Raw genomic sequence first — 17,540 nt, 5'->3', positions numbered from 1 at the left:
TCATGCTTTCATGTTGATATTTATTGCTTTTTGGGCTGTTATATTACTTGTGGTACCATACTTATGCCTTTTCTCTCTTATTTTGCAAGGTTTATTTGAAGAGGGAGAATTCACGCAGCAGGAATTCTAGACTGGAAAAGGAGCAAATCCTAGTCCACTATTCTGCACATCTCCAAATGCCCTGAAAAGTTACGTGGATTTTTTCTGGAATATATAAAAAATACTAGGCGAAAGAACTACCGGAGGGGGGCCACCAGGGCTCCACAAGCCTGCCCACCGCCACCACCCCCTGGTGGCGCAGGGCAAGCTTTTCGGCTTCCTGACAGCCCACTAGCCCCCCTCTTTTGCTATATGAAGGGTTTTGGTCTGGAAAAAAAAATCAATAGAGAGCTTTTTCGTGGCTTCGCCGCCGCCACGAGGCTGAACTTGAGCACATCCAATCTAGAGCTCTGGCAGGACGATCCTGCCGGGGAAAATTCCCTCCCGGAGGGGGAAATCGTCACCATCGTCATCACCAACACTCCTCTCGTCGGAGGGGAGGTATCTTCATCAACATCTTCATTAGCACCATCTCCTCTCCAATCCCTAGTTCATCTCTTGTAACCAATCTTCATCTGGCGACTCCGATTGGTACTTGTAAGGTTGCTAGTAGTGTTGATTACTCTTTGTAGTTGATGCTAGTTGGATTACTTGGTGGAAGAGTTTATGTTCAGATCCTTGATGCTATTCATTACACCTCTGATCATGATTATGATTATGCTTTGTGAGTAGTTACTTTTGTTCCTGAGGACATGGGATAAGTCATGCTGATAATAGTCATGTGAATTTGATATTCGTTTGGTATTTTGATATGCTGTATGTTGTCTTTTCCTATAGTGGTGTTATGTGAACGTCGACTACATAACAATTCACCATATTTGGGCCTAGAGGAAGGCATTGGGAAGTAGTAAGTAGATGATGGGTTGCTGGAGTGACAGAAGCTTAAACCCGAGTCTATGCATTGCTTCGTGAGGGGCTGATTTGGATCCACTAGTTTAATGCTATGGTTAGACTTTGTCTTAATTCTTCTTTTGTAGTTGCGGATGCTTGCGAGAGAGGTTAATCATAAGTGGTATGCTTGTCCAAGTAAGGGTAGTACCCTAGTGCCTGTTGGAATTATGCCCTAGAGGCAATAATAAATATAGTTATTATTATAATTCCTGTATCAAGATAATCGTTTATTATCCATGCTATAATTGTATTGAATGAAGACTCATTTACATGTGTGGATACATAGACAAAACACCGTCCCTAGCAAGCCTCTAGTTGGCTAGCCAGTTGATCAAAGATAGTCAGTGTCTTCTGATTATGAACAAGGTGTTGTTACTTGATAACTGGATCACGTCATTAGGAGAATCACGTGATGGACTAGACCCCAACTAATAGACGTAGCATGTTGATCGTGTCATTTTGTTGCTACTGTTTTCTGCGTGTCAAGTATTTATTCCTATGACCATGAGATCATATAACTCACTGACACCGGAGGAATGCTTTGTGTGTATCAAACGTCGCAACGTAACTTGGTGACTATAAAGAAGCTCTACAGGTATCTCCGAAGGTGTTAGTTGAGTTAGTATGGATTAAGACTGGGATTTGTCACTCTGTGTGAACGGAGAGGTATCTCGGGGCCCACTCGGTAATACAACATCACACACAAGCCTTGCAAGCAATGTAACTTAGTGTAAGTTGCGGGATCTTGTATTACGGAACGAGTAAAGAGACTTGCCGGTAAACGAGATTGAAATAGGTATACGGATACTGACGATCGAATCTCGGGCAAGTAACATACCGAAGGACAAAGGGAATGACATACGGGATTATATGAATCCTTGGCACTGAGGTTCAAACGATAAGATCTTCGTAGAATATGTAGGATCCAATATGGGCATCCAGGTCCCGCTATTGGATATTGACCGAGGAGTCTCTTGGGTCATGTCTACATAGTTCTCGAACCCGCAGGGTCTGCACACTTAAGGTTCGACGTTGTTTTATGCGTATTTGAGTTATATGGTTGGTTACCGAATGTTGTTCGGAGTCCCGGATGAGATCACGGACGTCACGAGGGTTTCCGGAATAGTCCGGAAACGAAGATTGATATATAGGATGACCTCATTTGATTACCGGAAGGTTTTCGGAGTTACCGGGAATGTACCGGGAATGACGAATGGGTTCCGGGAGTTCACCGGGGGGGGGGGGGGGGCAACCCACCCCGGGGAAGCCCATAGGCCTTGAGGGTGGCACACCAGCCCTTAGTGGGCTGGTGGGACAGCCCAAAAGGGCTCTATGCGCCAAGAAGAGAAAATCAAGAGAAAAAAAAGGAGGAGGTGGGAAGGAAGGGGGACTCCCTCCCACCAAACCAAGTCCAACTCGGTTTGGGGGGGAGTCCTCCCCCCTTGGACTCGGCCGACCCCCTTGGGGCTCCTTGAGCTCCAAGGCAAGGTCCCCTCCCTCCCACCTATATATACGGAGGTTTTAGGGCTGATTTGAGACGACTTTTCCACGGCAGCCCGACCACATACCTCCACGTTTTTTCCTCTAGATCGCGTTTCTGCGGAGCTCGGGCGGAGCCCTGCTGAGACAAGGTCATCACCAACCTCCGGAGCGCTGTCACGCTGCCGGAGAACTCTTCTACCTCTCCGTCTCTCTTACTGGATCAAGAAGGCCGAGATCATCATCGAGCTGTACGTGTGCTGAACGCGGAGGTGCCATCCGTTCGGTACTAGATCGTGGGACTGATCGCGGGATTGTTCGCGGGGCGGATCGAGGGACGTGAGGACGTTCCACTACATCAACCGCGTTCACTAACGCTTCTGCTGTACGATCTACAAGGGTACGTAGATCACTCATCCCCTCTCGTAGATGGACATCACCATGATAGGTCCTCGTGCGCGTAGGAAATTTTTTGTTTCCCATGCGACGTTCCCCAACAGTGGCATCATGAGCTAGGTTCATGCGTAGATGTCTTCTCGAGTAGAACACAAAAGTTTTTGTGGGCGGTGATGTGCGTTTTGCTGCCCTCCTTAGTCTTTTCTTGATTCCGCGGTATTGTTGGATTGAAGCGGCTTGGACCGACATTACTCGTACGCTTACGAGAGACTGGTTTCATCGTTACGAGTAACTCCGTTGCTCAAAGATGACTGGCAAGTGTCGGTTTCTCCAACTTTAGTTGAATCGGATTTGACCGAGGAGGTCCTTGGATGAGGTTAAATAGCAACTCATATATCTCCGTTGTGGTGTTTGCGTAAGTAAGATGCGATCCTACTAGATACCCATGGTCACCACGTAAAATATGCAACAACAAAATTAGAGGACGTGTAACTTGTTTTTGCAGGGTATGCTTGTGATGTGATATGGCCAATGATGTGATGTGATATATTGGATGTATGAGATGATCATGTTGTAATAGAAATATCGACTTGCACGTCGATGGTACGGCAACTGGCAGGAGCCATAGGGTTGTCTTTATACTAACGTGTGTGCTTGCAGATGCGTTTACTATTTTGCTAGGATGTAGCTTTAGTAGTAATAGCATGAGTAGCACGACAACCCCGATGGCAACACGTTGATGGAGATCATGGTGTGGCGCCGGTGACAAGAAGATCGTGCCGGTGCTTTGGTGATGGAGATCAAGAAGCACGTGATGATGGCCATATCATGTCACTTATGAATTGCATGTGATGTTAATCCTTTTATGCACCTTATTTTGCTTAGAACGACGGTAGCATTATGAGGTGATCTCTCACTAAAATTTCAAGACGAAATTGTGTTCTCCCCGACTGTGCACCGTTGCTAGAGTTCTTCGTTTCTAGACACCACGTGATGATCGGGTGTGATAGACTCAACGTTCACATACAACGGGTGCAAAACAGTTGCGCACGCAAAACACTCGGGTTAAGCTTGATGAGCCTAGCATGTGCAGACATGGCCTCGGAACACATGAGACCGAAAGGTCGATCATGAATCATATAGATGATATGATTAGCATAGGGATGCTTACCACTGAAACTATACTCAACTCACGTGATGATCGGACTTGAGCTAGTGTAAGTGGATCATGAACCACTCAAATGACTAGAGAGATGTACTTTTTGAGTGGGAGTTTAGCGAATAATTTGATTAAGTTAAACTCTAATTATCTTGAACATAGTCTAAGTCCACTTTGAATATATATTTGTGTTGTAGATCATGGCTCACGCGACAGTCATCCTGAATTTTAATACGTTCCTAGAGAAAGCTAAGTTGAAAGATGATGGAAGCAACTTTGTAGACTGGGCTCGTAATCTTAAGCTAATCTTACAAGCTGGGAAGAAGGATTATGTACTTAATGCTGCGTTAGGAGATGAACCACCCGCTACGGCTGATTAGGATGTTAAGAACGCTTGGTTAGCACGTAAGGAGGACTACTCAATAGTTCAATGTGCAGTCTTGTATGGCTTAGAACCGGGACTTCAACGTCGCTTTGAGCGTCATGGAGCATTTGAGATGTTCTAGGAGTTGGAGTTTATCTTTCAGAAGAACGCCCGGATCGAGAGGTATGAGACCTCCAATAAATTATATGCTTGCAAGATGGAGGAAAACTCATCTGTCAGTGAACATGTGCTCAAAATGTCTGGGTACTCAAACCGTCTAGCTGAGCCGGGGATTGAACTCCCGCAAGAAGCTATCACTGACAGAATCCTTCAATCACTGCCGCCAAGCTATAAAGGCTTTGTGTTGAACTACAACATGCAAGGGATGAACAAGTCTCCCGGCGAGTTGTTTGCGATGCTGAAAGTCGCAGAGTCTGAACTCCGTAAAGAGCATCAAGTGTTGATGGTGAATAAGACCACTAGTTTCAAGAGAAACGGCAAAGGAAAGAAGGGCAATTCGAAGAAGAGCGGCAAGCCTGTTGCCAATCCGACGAAGAAACCCAAAGCTGGACCTAAACCAGAAACGGAGTGTTACTATTGCAAGGGTATGGGTCACTGGAAGCGCAATTGCCCCAAGTATCTGGCAGATAAGAAGGCGGGCAAAGAAAAATCAGGTATATTTGATATACATGTTATTGATGACCGGCTCTCGTAGTAGTGCCTGGGTATTCGATACCGGTTCTGTTGCTCATATTTGCAACTCGAAACAGGAACTGCGGAATAGGCGAAGGCTGGCGAAAGATGAAGTGACGATGCACGTAGGAAATGGTTCCAAGGTTGATGCAATCGCCGTCGGCACAGTGTCACTTCAATTACCGTCAGGATTAGTGATGAACTTAAATCATTGTTATTTGGTGCCTGCGTTGAGCATGAACATTATATCTGGATCTTGTTTATTGCGAGACGGTTACTCTTTTAAGTCAGAGAATAATGGTTGTTCTATTTCTATGAGTAACATCTTTTATGGTCATGCACCGAATGTGAGAGGATTGTTCATATTGAATCTTGATAACGATACGCATATACATAACATTGAGACCAAAAGAGTTAGAGTTAACAATGATAGCGCCATATTTTTGTGGCACTGCCGCTTAGGTCATATTGGTGTAAAGCGCATGAAGAAACTCCATGATGATGGACTTTTGGAGTCACTTGAATTTGATTCACTTGACACGTGCGAACCATGCCTCATGGGCAAGATGACTAAGAATCCGTTCTCAGGAACAATGGAGCGTGCAAGTGACTTGTTGGAAATCATACATACCGATGTGTGTGGTCCGATGAGCGTGGAGGCACGCGGCGGATATCGTTATTTTCTCACCTTCACTGACGATTTAAGTAGATATGGTTATGTCTACTTGATGAAGCACAAGTCTGAAACATTTGAAAAGTTCAAGCAATTTCAGAGCAAAGTGGAAAATCATCGTAACAAGAAGATCAAGTTCCTACGGTCTGATCGTGGGGGTGAATATCTGAGTTTCGAGTTTGGTGCTCACTTAAGACAATGTGGAATTGTTTCACAGTTAACACCGCCTGGAACACCACAGCGTAATGGTGTGTCCGAACGTCGTAATCGTACTCTATTAGAGATGGTGCGATCTATGATGTCTCTTACTGATTTGCCGTTATCATTTTGGGGCTATGCATTAGAAACAGCTGCATTCACTTTAAATAGGGCACCATCAAAATCCGTTGAGACGAAACCATACGAACTGTGGTATGGCAAAAGGCCAAAGTTGTCGTTTCTTAAAGTTTGGGGATGTGATGCTTATGTCAAAAAGCTTCAGCCTGAAAAGCTGGAACCCAAAGCGGAAAAGTGCGTCTTCGTAGGTTACCCAAAAGAGACAGTTGGGTACACCTTCTATCTCAAATCCGAGGGCAAAGTGTTTGTTGCTAAAAACGGAGCTTTTCTCGAGAAGGAGTTTCTCTCGAGAGAATTGAGTGGGAGCAAGATAGAACTTGACGAGGTTGTCGAACCTCTCATCCCTCTGGATGGTGGCGCAGGGCAAGGGGAAACCTCTGTCATTGCGAGGTCGGTTGAGGAGGAAGTTAATGATGATGATCATGAAACTCCAGTAAAAGTTTCTGTCGAACCACGCAGGTCGACGAGACCACGTGCTGCTCCAGAGTGGTACGGTAATCCCGTCTTATCAATCATGTTGTTAGATAACAATGAACCTGCGAATTATGAAGAAGCAATGGTGGGCCCAGATTCCAACAAATGGCTGGAAACCATGAAGTCCGAGATAGGATCCATGTATGAGAACAAAGTGTGGACTTTGGAGGTACTGCCTGAGGGCCGCAAGGCCATTCAGAACAAATGGATCTTTAAGAGGAAGACGGACGTTGACGATAATGTGACCGTTTATAAAGCTCGACTTGTGGCAAAGGGTTTTTCACAAGTTCAAGGAGTTGACTACGATGAGACTTTCTCACCCGTAGCGATGCTTAAGTCCGTCAGAATCATGTTAGCAATAGCTGCATTTTTCGATTATGAAATCTGGCAGATGGATGTCAAAACGGCGTTCCTTAACGGTTTCCTTAAGGAAGAGTTGTATATGATACAACCCGAAGGTTTTGTCGATCCTAAGAATGCTAACAAGGTGTGCAAGCTCCAGCGATCCATTTATGGACTGGTGGAAACATCTCGGAGTTGGAACAAACGCTTTGATGAGATGATCAAAGTATTTGGGTTTATACAAGTGGTTGGAGAATCTTGTATTTACAAGAAAGTGAGTGGGAGCTCTGTGGCGTTTCTAATATTATATGTGGATGACATATTACTGATTGGAAACAATGTAGAGTTTTTAGAGAGCATAAAGGATTACTTGAATAAAAGTTTCTCTATGAAGGACCTAGGAGAAGCTGCTTACATTCTAGGCATTAAGATCTATAGGGATAGATCAAAACGCCTGATAGGACTTTCACAAAGCACATACCTTGATAAAGTTTTGAAGAGGTTCAAAATGGAACAGTCCAAGAAAGGGTTCTTGCCAGTTCTACAAGGTACGAGATTGAGTAAGACTCAGTGCCCAGCAACTGATGAAGATAGAGAGCATATGCGCTCCGTCCCCTATGCTTCAGCCATAGGTTCTATCATGTATGCAATGCTGTGCACTAGACCGGATGTTAGCCTGGCCATAAGTATGGCAGGTAGGTTCCAGAGTAATCCAGGAGTGGATCATTGGACAGCGGTCAAGAATATCCTGAAGTACGTGAAAAGGACTAAGGAGATGTTTCTCGTGTATGGAGGTGACGAAGAGTTCGCCGTAAAAGGTTACGTCGATGCAAGCTTTGACACAGATCCGGACGACTCTAAGTCGCAAACCGGATACGTATTTATTCTTAATGGGGGTGCAGTAAGCTGGTGCAGTTCCAAGCAAAGCGTCGTAGCATATTCTACATGTGAAGCGGAGTACATGGCTGCCTCGGAGGCGGCTAAGGAGGGTGTCTGGATGAAGCAGTTCATGACGGATCTTGGAGTGGTGCCAAGCGCACTAAATCCAATAAACTTGTTCTGTGACAACACTGGTGCCATTGCCTTAGCAAAGGAACCACGGTTTCACAAGAAGACCAGACACATCAAACGACGCTTCAACCTCATCCGCGACTACGTCGAGGGAGAGGACGTGAATATATGCAAAGTGCAAACGGATCTGAATGTAGCGGACCCGCTGACTAAACCTCTTCCACGGCCAAAGCATGATCAACACCAGAACTGTATGGGTGTTAGATTTATTACAATGTAATTCACATGGTGATGTGAGGGCTAGATTATTGACTCTAGTGCAAGTGGGAGATTGTTGGAATTATGCCCTAGAGGCAATAATAAATATAGTTATTATTATAATTCCTGTATCAAGATAATCGTTTATTATCCATGCTATAATTGTATTGAATGAAGACTCATTTACATGTGTGGATACATAGACAAAACACCGTCCCTAGCAAGCCTCTAGTTGGCTAGCCAGTTGATCAAAGATAGTCAGTGTCTTCTGATTATGAACAAGGTGTTGTTACTTGATAACAGGATCACGTCATTAGGAGAATCACGTGATGGACTAGACCCAAACTAATAGACGTAGCATGTTGATCGTGTCATTTTGTTGCTACTGTTTTCTGCGTGTCAAGTATTTATTCCTATGACCATGAGATCATATAACTCACTGACACCGGAGGAATGCTTTGTGTGTATCAAACGTCGCAACGTAACTGGGTGACTATAAAGACGCTCTACAGGTATCTCCGAAGGTGTTAGTTGAGTTAGTATGGATCAAGACTGGGATTTGTCACTCCGTGTGAACGGAGAGGTATCTCGGGGCCCACTCGGTAATACAACATCACACACAAGCCTTGCAAGCAATGTAACTTAGTGTAAGTTGCGGGATCTTGTATTACGGAACGAGTAAAGAGACTTGCCGGTAAACGAGATTGAAATAGGTATACGGATACTGACGATCGAATCTCGGGCAAGTAACATACCGAAGGACAAAGGGAATGACATACGGGATTATATGAATCCTTGGCACTGAGGTTCAAACGATAAGATCTTCGTAGAATATGTAGGATCCAATATGGGCATCCAGGTCCCGCTATTGGATATTGACCGAGGAGTCTCTCGGGTCATGTCTACATAGTTCTCGAACCCGCAGGGTCTGCACACTTAAGGTTCGACGTTGTTTTATGCGTATTTGAGTTATATGGTTGGTTACCGAATGTTGTTCGGAGTCCCGGATGAGATCACGGATGTCACGAGGGTTTCCGGAATAGTCCGGAAACGAAGATTGATATATAGGATGACCTCATTTGAGTACCGAATGGTTTTCGGAGTTACCGGGAATGTACCGGGAATGATGAATGGGTTCCGGGAGTTCATCGGGGGGGGGGGGGCAACCCACCCCGGGGAAGCCCATAGGCCTTGAGGGTGGCACACCAGCCCTTAGTGGGCTGGTGGGACAGCCCAAAAGGGCTCTATGCGCCAAGAAGAGAAAATCAAGAGAAAAAAAAGGAGGAGGTGGGAAGGAAGGGGGACTCGGACGACCCCCTTGGGGCTCCTTGAGCTCCAAGGCAAGGTCCCCTCCCTCCCACCTATATATACGGAGGTTTTAGGGCTGATTTGAGACGACTTTTCCACGGCAGCCCGACCACATACCTCCGCGTTTTTTCCTCTAGATCGCGTTTCTGCGGAGCTCGGGCGGAGCCCTGCTGAGACAAGGTCATCACCAACCTCCGGAGCGCCGTCACGCTGCCGGAGAACTCTTCTACCTCTCCGTCTCTCTTGCTGGATCAAGAAGGCCGAGATCATCGTCGAGCTGTACGTGTGCTGAACGCGGAGGTGCCGTCCGTTCGGTACTAGATCGTGGGACTGATCGCGGGATTGTTCGCGGGGCGGATCGAAGGACGTGAGGATGTTCCACTACATCAACCGCGTTCACTAATGCTTATGCTGTACGATCTACAAGGGTTCGTAGATCTCTCATCCCCTCTCGTAGATGGACATCACCATGATAGGTCTTCGTGCGCGTAGGAAATTTTTTGTTTCCCATGCGACGTTCCCCAACAGCGCCGGTCCACCCACATATCAAACTATCAAAGTAACGAACGCGAATCATATTAACATGATGAAACTAGCATGACAGAAATTCCCGTGTGTCCTTGGGAGCGTTTTTCCTCCTATAAGACTTTGTTCAGGCTTGTCCCTTGCTACAAAAAGGGATTGGGCCACTTGCTGCACCGTTGCTACTACTTGTTACTTGTTACTCTTCGCTTGCTACGTTTCACCTCACTACACAATCACTTGTTACCGCTACTTCCAGTGCTTGCAGTTATTACCTTGCTGAAATCCGTTTATCAGAGCCTTCTCCTCCTCGTTGGGTTCGACACTCTTACTTATCGAAAGGACTACGATTGATCCCCTATACTTGTGGGTCATCAGTAGTGCACCTTTATAGTCACCCAGTTATGATGTGACGTTTGATACACCCAAAGCACTCCTACGGTATCCGGGAGTTGCACAATCTCACGGTCGAAGGAAAAGACACTTGACATTAGAAAAGCTTTAGCATACGAACAATATGATCTAGTGCTATGCTTAGGATTGGGTCTTGTCCATCACATCATTCTCCCAATGATGTGATCCCGTTATCAATGACATCTAATGTCCATGATCAGGAAACCATGATCATCTATTGATCAACGAGCTAGCCAACTAGAGGCTTGCTAGGGACACATTGTGATCTATTTATTCACACATGTATTACTGTTTCCTCTTAATACAATTATAGCATGAACAATAGATGATTATCATGAATAAGGAAGTATGATAATAACCATTTTATTATTGCCTCTAGGGCATATTTCCAACAGTCTCCCACTTGCACTAGAGTCAATAATCTAGTTACATTGTGATTATCGAACACCCATAGCATTATGGTGTTGATCATGTTTTTCTCGAGGAAGAGGTTTAGTAAACGGGTCTGCAACATTCAGATCCGTGTGTACTTTACAAGTCTCTATTACTCCACTCTGGACATGGTCCTGGGTGGAGTTGTAGTGGCGTTTGATGTGCTTCGTCTTCCCATGAAACCTGGGCTCCTTGGCTATGGCAATGGCACCAGTGTTATCACAGAAGAGTGTAATTGGATCCGACGCGCTTGGAACCACTCCAAGGTCGGTGATGAGCTCCTTCATCCAAATTCCTTCATGAGCCGCTTCTGAAGCAGCTATGTACTCCGCTTCACATGTAGATGCTGCCACGATTTCTTGCTTTGTGCTGCACCAGCTCACTGCCCCACCATTCAAAACATACACGTATCCGGTGTGTGACTTAGAGTCAGCCAGATCTGTGTCGAAGCTAGCATCGACATAACCCTTTACAACGAGCTCTTCGTCACCTCCATAAACGAGAAACATCTCCTTAGTCCTCTTGAGGTACTTAAGGATATTCTTGACCGCTGTCCAGTGTTCCATACCGGGATCACTTTGGTACCTCCCTACCAAACTTATGGCAAGGTTTATATCAGGTCTGGTACATAGCACGACATACATTAGAGAGCCTACGGCTGAAGCGTAGGGGATAGTACTCATCTTCTCTCTATCTGCTGCCGTGGTCGGTGACTGAGAGTCTTACTCAGTCTCATACCTTGCAAAACTGGACAGAGCCCTTTCTTTGAGTTTTCCATATTGAACTTCTTCAATATCTTGTCAAGGTATGTACTTTGCGAAAGACCTATGAGGCGTCTCGATCTATCTCTATAGATCTTGATGCCTAATATGTATGCAGCTTCTCCAAGGTCCTTCATTGAAAACCTCTTGTTCAAATAGGCCTTTATGCTCTCCAACATCTATATATTATTCCATCAATAATATGTCATCCACATATAGTATGAGGAAAGCTACAGAGCTCCCACTCACTTTCTTGTACGGACAGGCTTCTCCATAAACCTGTATGAATCCAAACGCTTTAATCACCTCATTAAAGCGAATGTTCCAACTCCGAGATGCTTGCACCAGCCCATAGATGGAGCGCTGGAGCTTGCACACTTTGTTAGCACCCTTAGGGTCGACAAAACCTTCTGGTTGCATCATATACAACTCTTCCTTAAGATTCCTGTTAAGGAACGCTGTTTTGACGTCCATTTGCCAAATTTCATAATCATAAAAGGCGGCAATTGCTAACATGATTCGGACCAATTTCAGCTTCGCTACGGGAGAGAAAGTCTCTTCGTAGTCAACTCCTTAAATTTGTCGAAAACCCTTTGCGACAAGTCGAGCTTTATAAACGGTCACATTACCGTTTGCATCAGTCTTCTTCTTGAAGATCCTTTTATTTTCTATGGCTCGCCGGTCATCGGGCAAGTCCACCAAAGTCCATACTTTGTTCTCATACATGGATCCTATCTCGGATTTCATAGCCTCAAGCCATTTGTTGGAATCCGAGCCCGCCATTGCTTCTTCATAGTTCGAAGTTTCACCGTTGTCTAACAACATGATTTCCATCACAAGGGTTGTGATACGTCTCAAACGTATCTATAATTTTTGATTGTTTCACGCTGTTATCTTGTAAACTTTGGATGTTTTATATACCTTTTATATCTTTTTAGGGACTAACTAATTAATCCAGTGCCAAGTGCCAGTTCCTGTTTTTTCTGTGTTTTTGACTCTTTTCAGATCTGATTTTGGAACGGAGTCCAAACGGAATCAAATCCCTGAAACAAATTTTTCCAGAACGGAAGAAGATCGGGAGGCTTGAGGGCCAAGGCAGTGGGCTCACAGGGAGCCCACAAGCCCTGTTGCCGCGGCCAGGGGGGCGCCCGCGGCAACCAGGCTTGTGGCCTCCCTGGCACTCCCCTGGCCTAGCTCTTTGGCCTATAAATTCCCTAAAATCACAGAAAAAATAAGGGCATCCACGAAAACACTTTTCCGCCGCCGCAAGTTTCCGTTTCCGCGAGATCTCATCTGGAGACCCTTCCCGGTGCCTTGCCGGAGGGGACTTTGGAGCTGGAGGGCTTCTTCATCAACATCATCGCCTCTCCAATGACTCGTGAGTAGTTCACTTCATACCTACGGGTCCGTAGTTAGTAGCTAGATGGCTTCTTCTCTCTCTTGGATCTTCAATACAAAGTTCTCCATGATCTTCATGGAGATCTATCTGATGTAATCCTCTTTGGCGGTGTGTTTGTCGAGATCCGATGAATTGTGGATTTGTGATCAGATTATCTATGAATTATATTTGAGTCTTTGCTGATTTCTTATATGCATGAGTTGATATCCTTGTACGTCTCTCCGAGTCTTGGGTTTTGTTTGGCCAACTAGATCTATGATTCTTGCAATGGGAGAAGTGCTTGGTTTTGGGTTCATACCGTATGGTGACCTTTCCCAGTGACAGAAGGGTCAGCAAGGCACACATCGTGTTGTTGCCATCAAGGGTAACAAGATGGGATTTTATCGTAGATATGAGATTGTCCATCTACATCATGTCATCTTGCTTAAGGCGTTACTCTGTTCTTTTGGACTTAATACACTAGATGCTTGCTGGATAGCGGTCGACGTGTGGAGTGATAGTAGTAGATGAAGAAAGTATCGATCTACTTGTTTTGGACGTGATTCCTATAGATATAATCATTGCCATAGATAAGGTCACGATTTTGCGCGGTTCTATCAATTTCTCGATAGTAATTCGTTCACCCACCGTCTACTTGCTTTCATGAGACAAGCCACTAGTGAACACTAAGGCCCCCGGGTCTATTCACAACTATTGTCTCCACTTTCACTTCTACTTTTCTTTGTTTTCTTTGTTGCTTTTAGTTCTCACTTTGCAAACAATCTATAAGGGATAACAATCCCTTCGTAGTGTTGGGTGCAAGCTCTTTGTGTTTGTGCAGGTACTTGTGGCTTGATGCAATCCTTCCTCTGGATCAATACCTTGGTTCACAAAACTGAGGGAAATACTTGCCGCCGCTGTGCTACATCACCGTTTCCGCTTCGAGGGAATACCAACGCAAGGCTCCAAGTCCATGGGGGAATCCTTTGCATATTTGCAAGGAATTCCCTAAAGGCGTAGCCGTAGCAGAAGGATTCCTCGCGCCGTTGCTAAGGAGTATCAAGAATAGTCTCCCGTCAACACGCTTGTTTCTGGCGCCGTTGGAACGTCTTTTGTTGCAGTAGCAGAAGTATTTATGGCGCCGTTGCCGGGGAAGGAGAGATCAAGACCTATCCAAGTAGGTGTCACAAACTCATCTCTTGCATTTACCTTTTTTGCCTTTTTGCCTTTTTTCCTTTGCCGTTTTCTTTTGCCTTTTGCCTTTTTGCCGTTCTCTTTTGCCTGCTTTCTTCCTGCTCGTTTGTGTGTGGGATAGTCCATCAATGGCTAGACCCACTACTCCAAACGATACCCCTGAGAACGAAGTTCTCAATTTCAGGCAGAATGAGGAAGAAAATTTAAAGGACGCTTGGTATAGGATTTGCAATGCTCAAAGTAGATCTACTCGTAAGCAATCCACTACCGTTCTTCTTCGTAGTTTGTATGATGGAATCTCTCCTTGGAATAGGTATACCTTGATACCATCGTAGGCGGGAATTTTTTGGGAAGCCATACTATTGACTCCTATGGAGCTATCATGAATTTGGTAGGCTCACCCCCGCTCATGGTTAATGGAACCACCTTGACCTTGGAACACGTGATGCAAAGGCTTGACACTATTGAAAACAAAATTGCCACGATTAAACTTATTGAGGGTTTGGACAGAAAGATCCACAATCAAATTACTCAGTACGGATCCAAAGTGGGAATGGTCTTGAAAAATTGAAGGGAGAAGGAACCTATAGGTAATGATTCTCTAGAATTGGCAAACTAGAAGATGTCATAACCAACTTGGGTTCTGCTTTTGCCGCTGTGCAAAATACTCCAAATCTCACTCTCAAAAAGACAGTCAAGTCTGTTTTTGTTCCTAAAGCTAGCGGTGAGTCATCCAATAAAGATGAAGATCTTAAGATGATAAATGATCACGCTACTTATGGTTTGAGCACCAAAGATGACTATACGTGATTCTATCACCTTTTACCTAGCTAAGGGCGTTAAACAATAGCGCTTGTTGGGAGGCAACCCAACGAATCTATCCTTTTTCTTTGTGTTTTGTGTTTCCACACTTCCATAATTCTGTTATTATTGTGTTTTTTGTGTTTCTTTTTGCGTTTGTGCCAAGCAAAACCGTTATGATTAGTCTTGGGGATGATTGTTTGGTCATGCTGGAAAAGACAGAAACTTTCTGCTCACAAAAAGAATTTCCATTTCTTTTTCTGTAAGAGTTTTTGAGTTGATCTTTTTGCTTCAGATTGCTACGCAAATTCTTCAAACTGTCGTAATTTTTCAGAATTTTTGAAGTACCAAAAGTATACGAAGTATACAGATTGCTACAGACTAGTCTGCTGTTAACAGATTCTGTTTTTGTTGAGTTGGTTGCTTATTTTGATGAAACTACGGATAGTATCGAGGGGTATTGGCCATGGAAAATTGAAAATACAGTAACCCAACATAAACATAAGTAGAATATAAGTTTGCTACAACACCTAAGGAACTGGTGGTTTGCTTTCTTATACTAATGTTATCACGAGTTTCTGTTTAAGTTTCGTGTTGTGAAGTTTTCAAGTTTTGGGTGAAGTTCTTATGGACAAAGAGATAAAGAGTGGCAAGAGCTCAAGATTGGGGATGCCCAAGGCACCCCAAGTTGATTCCAGTATGCCGTAAAAGCCTAAGCTTAGGGATGCCCCGGGAAGGCATCCCCTCTTTCGTCTTCAATCCATCGGTAACGTTACTTGGGGCTATATTTTTATTCACCACATGTTATGTGTTTTGCTTGGAGCGTGTTGTATCGTTGGAGTCTTTTATTTTTGTTGTGTCATAGTCATCCTTGCTGCACACCTAGAGAGAGAAATACATGCACTCACCGTGATTTTGTCGAGCTTCACTTATATCCTTTGGTTAGGCAATTCAGCTCACATGGGCTTCACTTATATCTTTTGAGCTAGTTGATTTTGCTCTATGTGCTTCACTTATATCTTTTAGAGCACAGCGGTGCGTGGCTTGGTAGTTGATCTATGCTTTGATAGTAGTCTCAAAAAGGGTAGTTATCCAAAGGGATATGAAAACTTCCACCTTCATGTGCATTGAATAGTTAGAGAAGTTTGATTCATCTCAATTAGTTTTGAGTTGTGGTTGTGGTAATATTGAAGTTATATTAGTAAGGTGTTGTGGATCTAGAAATACTTGTGTTGAAGTTAGTGATTCCCGTAGCATGCACGTATGGTGAACCTCTATGTGATGAAGTCTGAGCATGATTAGTCTATTGATTGTCATCCTTTCTGTGGCGGTCGGGATCGCGCGATGGTTTATACCTACCAACCCTTCCCCTAGGAGTATGCGTTGAATGCTTTGTTTTGATTACTACTAAAACTTTTGCAACAAGTATATGAGTTCTTCATGACTAATGTTGAGTCCATGGTTTAGATGCACTTTCACCTTCCACCATCACTATCTTCTTTAGTACCGTGCAACTTTCGCCGGTGCACAAAACCCACCAACAACATCCCTCAAAACAGCCACTATACCTACCTACTATGGCTTTTTCAAAGCTATTCCGAGATATATTTCCATATGACTACCACCATGACATGTACCACCACTCCTACATTGCCATTGCATGATCGTAAGATAGCTAGCATGACGTTTCCATTGATGTCTATGCATGCTAGATCATTGTCACGGTACACTACCAAAGGCATTCCATATAGAGTCATTATTGCTCTAAGTTTTGAGTTGTAAGTGTGATGATCATCATTGATGGAGCATTGTCCCATGTGAGGAAATAAAAGAGGCCAACGAATCCCATATATAAAAAGAGGCCAAAGATGCCCACCCAAAAAAAAGAGGCCAAAGAGCCCACCAAAAAAATGAGAGAAAAAGAGAGAAGGGACAATGGTACTATCCTTCCACACTTGTGCATATTAAGCACCATGATCTTCATGATTGAGAGTCTCTCGTTTTGTCACCACCATATAGCTAGTGGGAAATTTTCATTATATAACTTGGCTTGTATATTCCAATGATAGGCTTCCTCAAAATTGCCTTAGGTGTTCGTGAGCAAGCAAGTTGGATGCACACCCACTAGTTTTCTTCAAGAGCTTTGATATACTCTTAGCTCTAGTGCATCAATTGTATGGCAATCCCTACTCATTCACGTTGATATCTATTGATGAGCATCTCCATAGCTCATTGATATGCCTAGTCAATGTGACTATCTTCTCCTTGTTTGTCTTGCCACCTCCACCACACTCCACACCACTTATAGTGCTAAAACCATGGCTCACACTCACGTATTGCGTGAGAGTTGAAAAAGTTTGAGAAAGTAAAGGTGTGAAAATAATTACTTGGCCAATACCGGGGTTGTGCATGATTTAAATTCGTTGTGCAAGGATGATAGAGCATAGCTAGACTATATGATTTTGTAGGGATACCTTTGTTTTGGCCTTGTTATTTTGAAAGTTCATGATTACCTTGCTAGTTTGCTTGAATTATTATTGTTTCCACGTCAATAG

This window comes from Hordeum vulgare, chromosome 1H (genome assembly GCF_904849725.1).
Source record: "Hordeum vulgare subsp. vulgare chromosome 1H, MorexV3_pseudomolecules_assembly, whole genome shotgun sequence".
Classification (NCBI taxonomy): Eukaryota; Viridiplantae; Streptophyta; class Magnoliopsida; order Poales; family Poaceae; genus Hordeum; species Hordeum vulgare.
The sequence above is the reverse complement of the archived record's forward strand: the minus strand, read 5'-3'. Positions refer to the sequence as shown.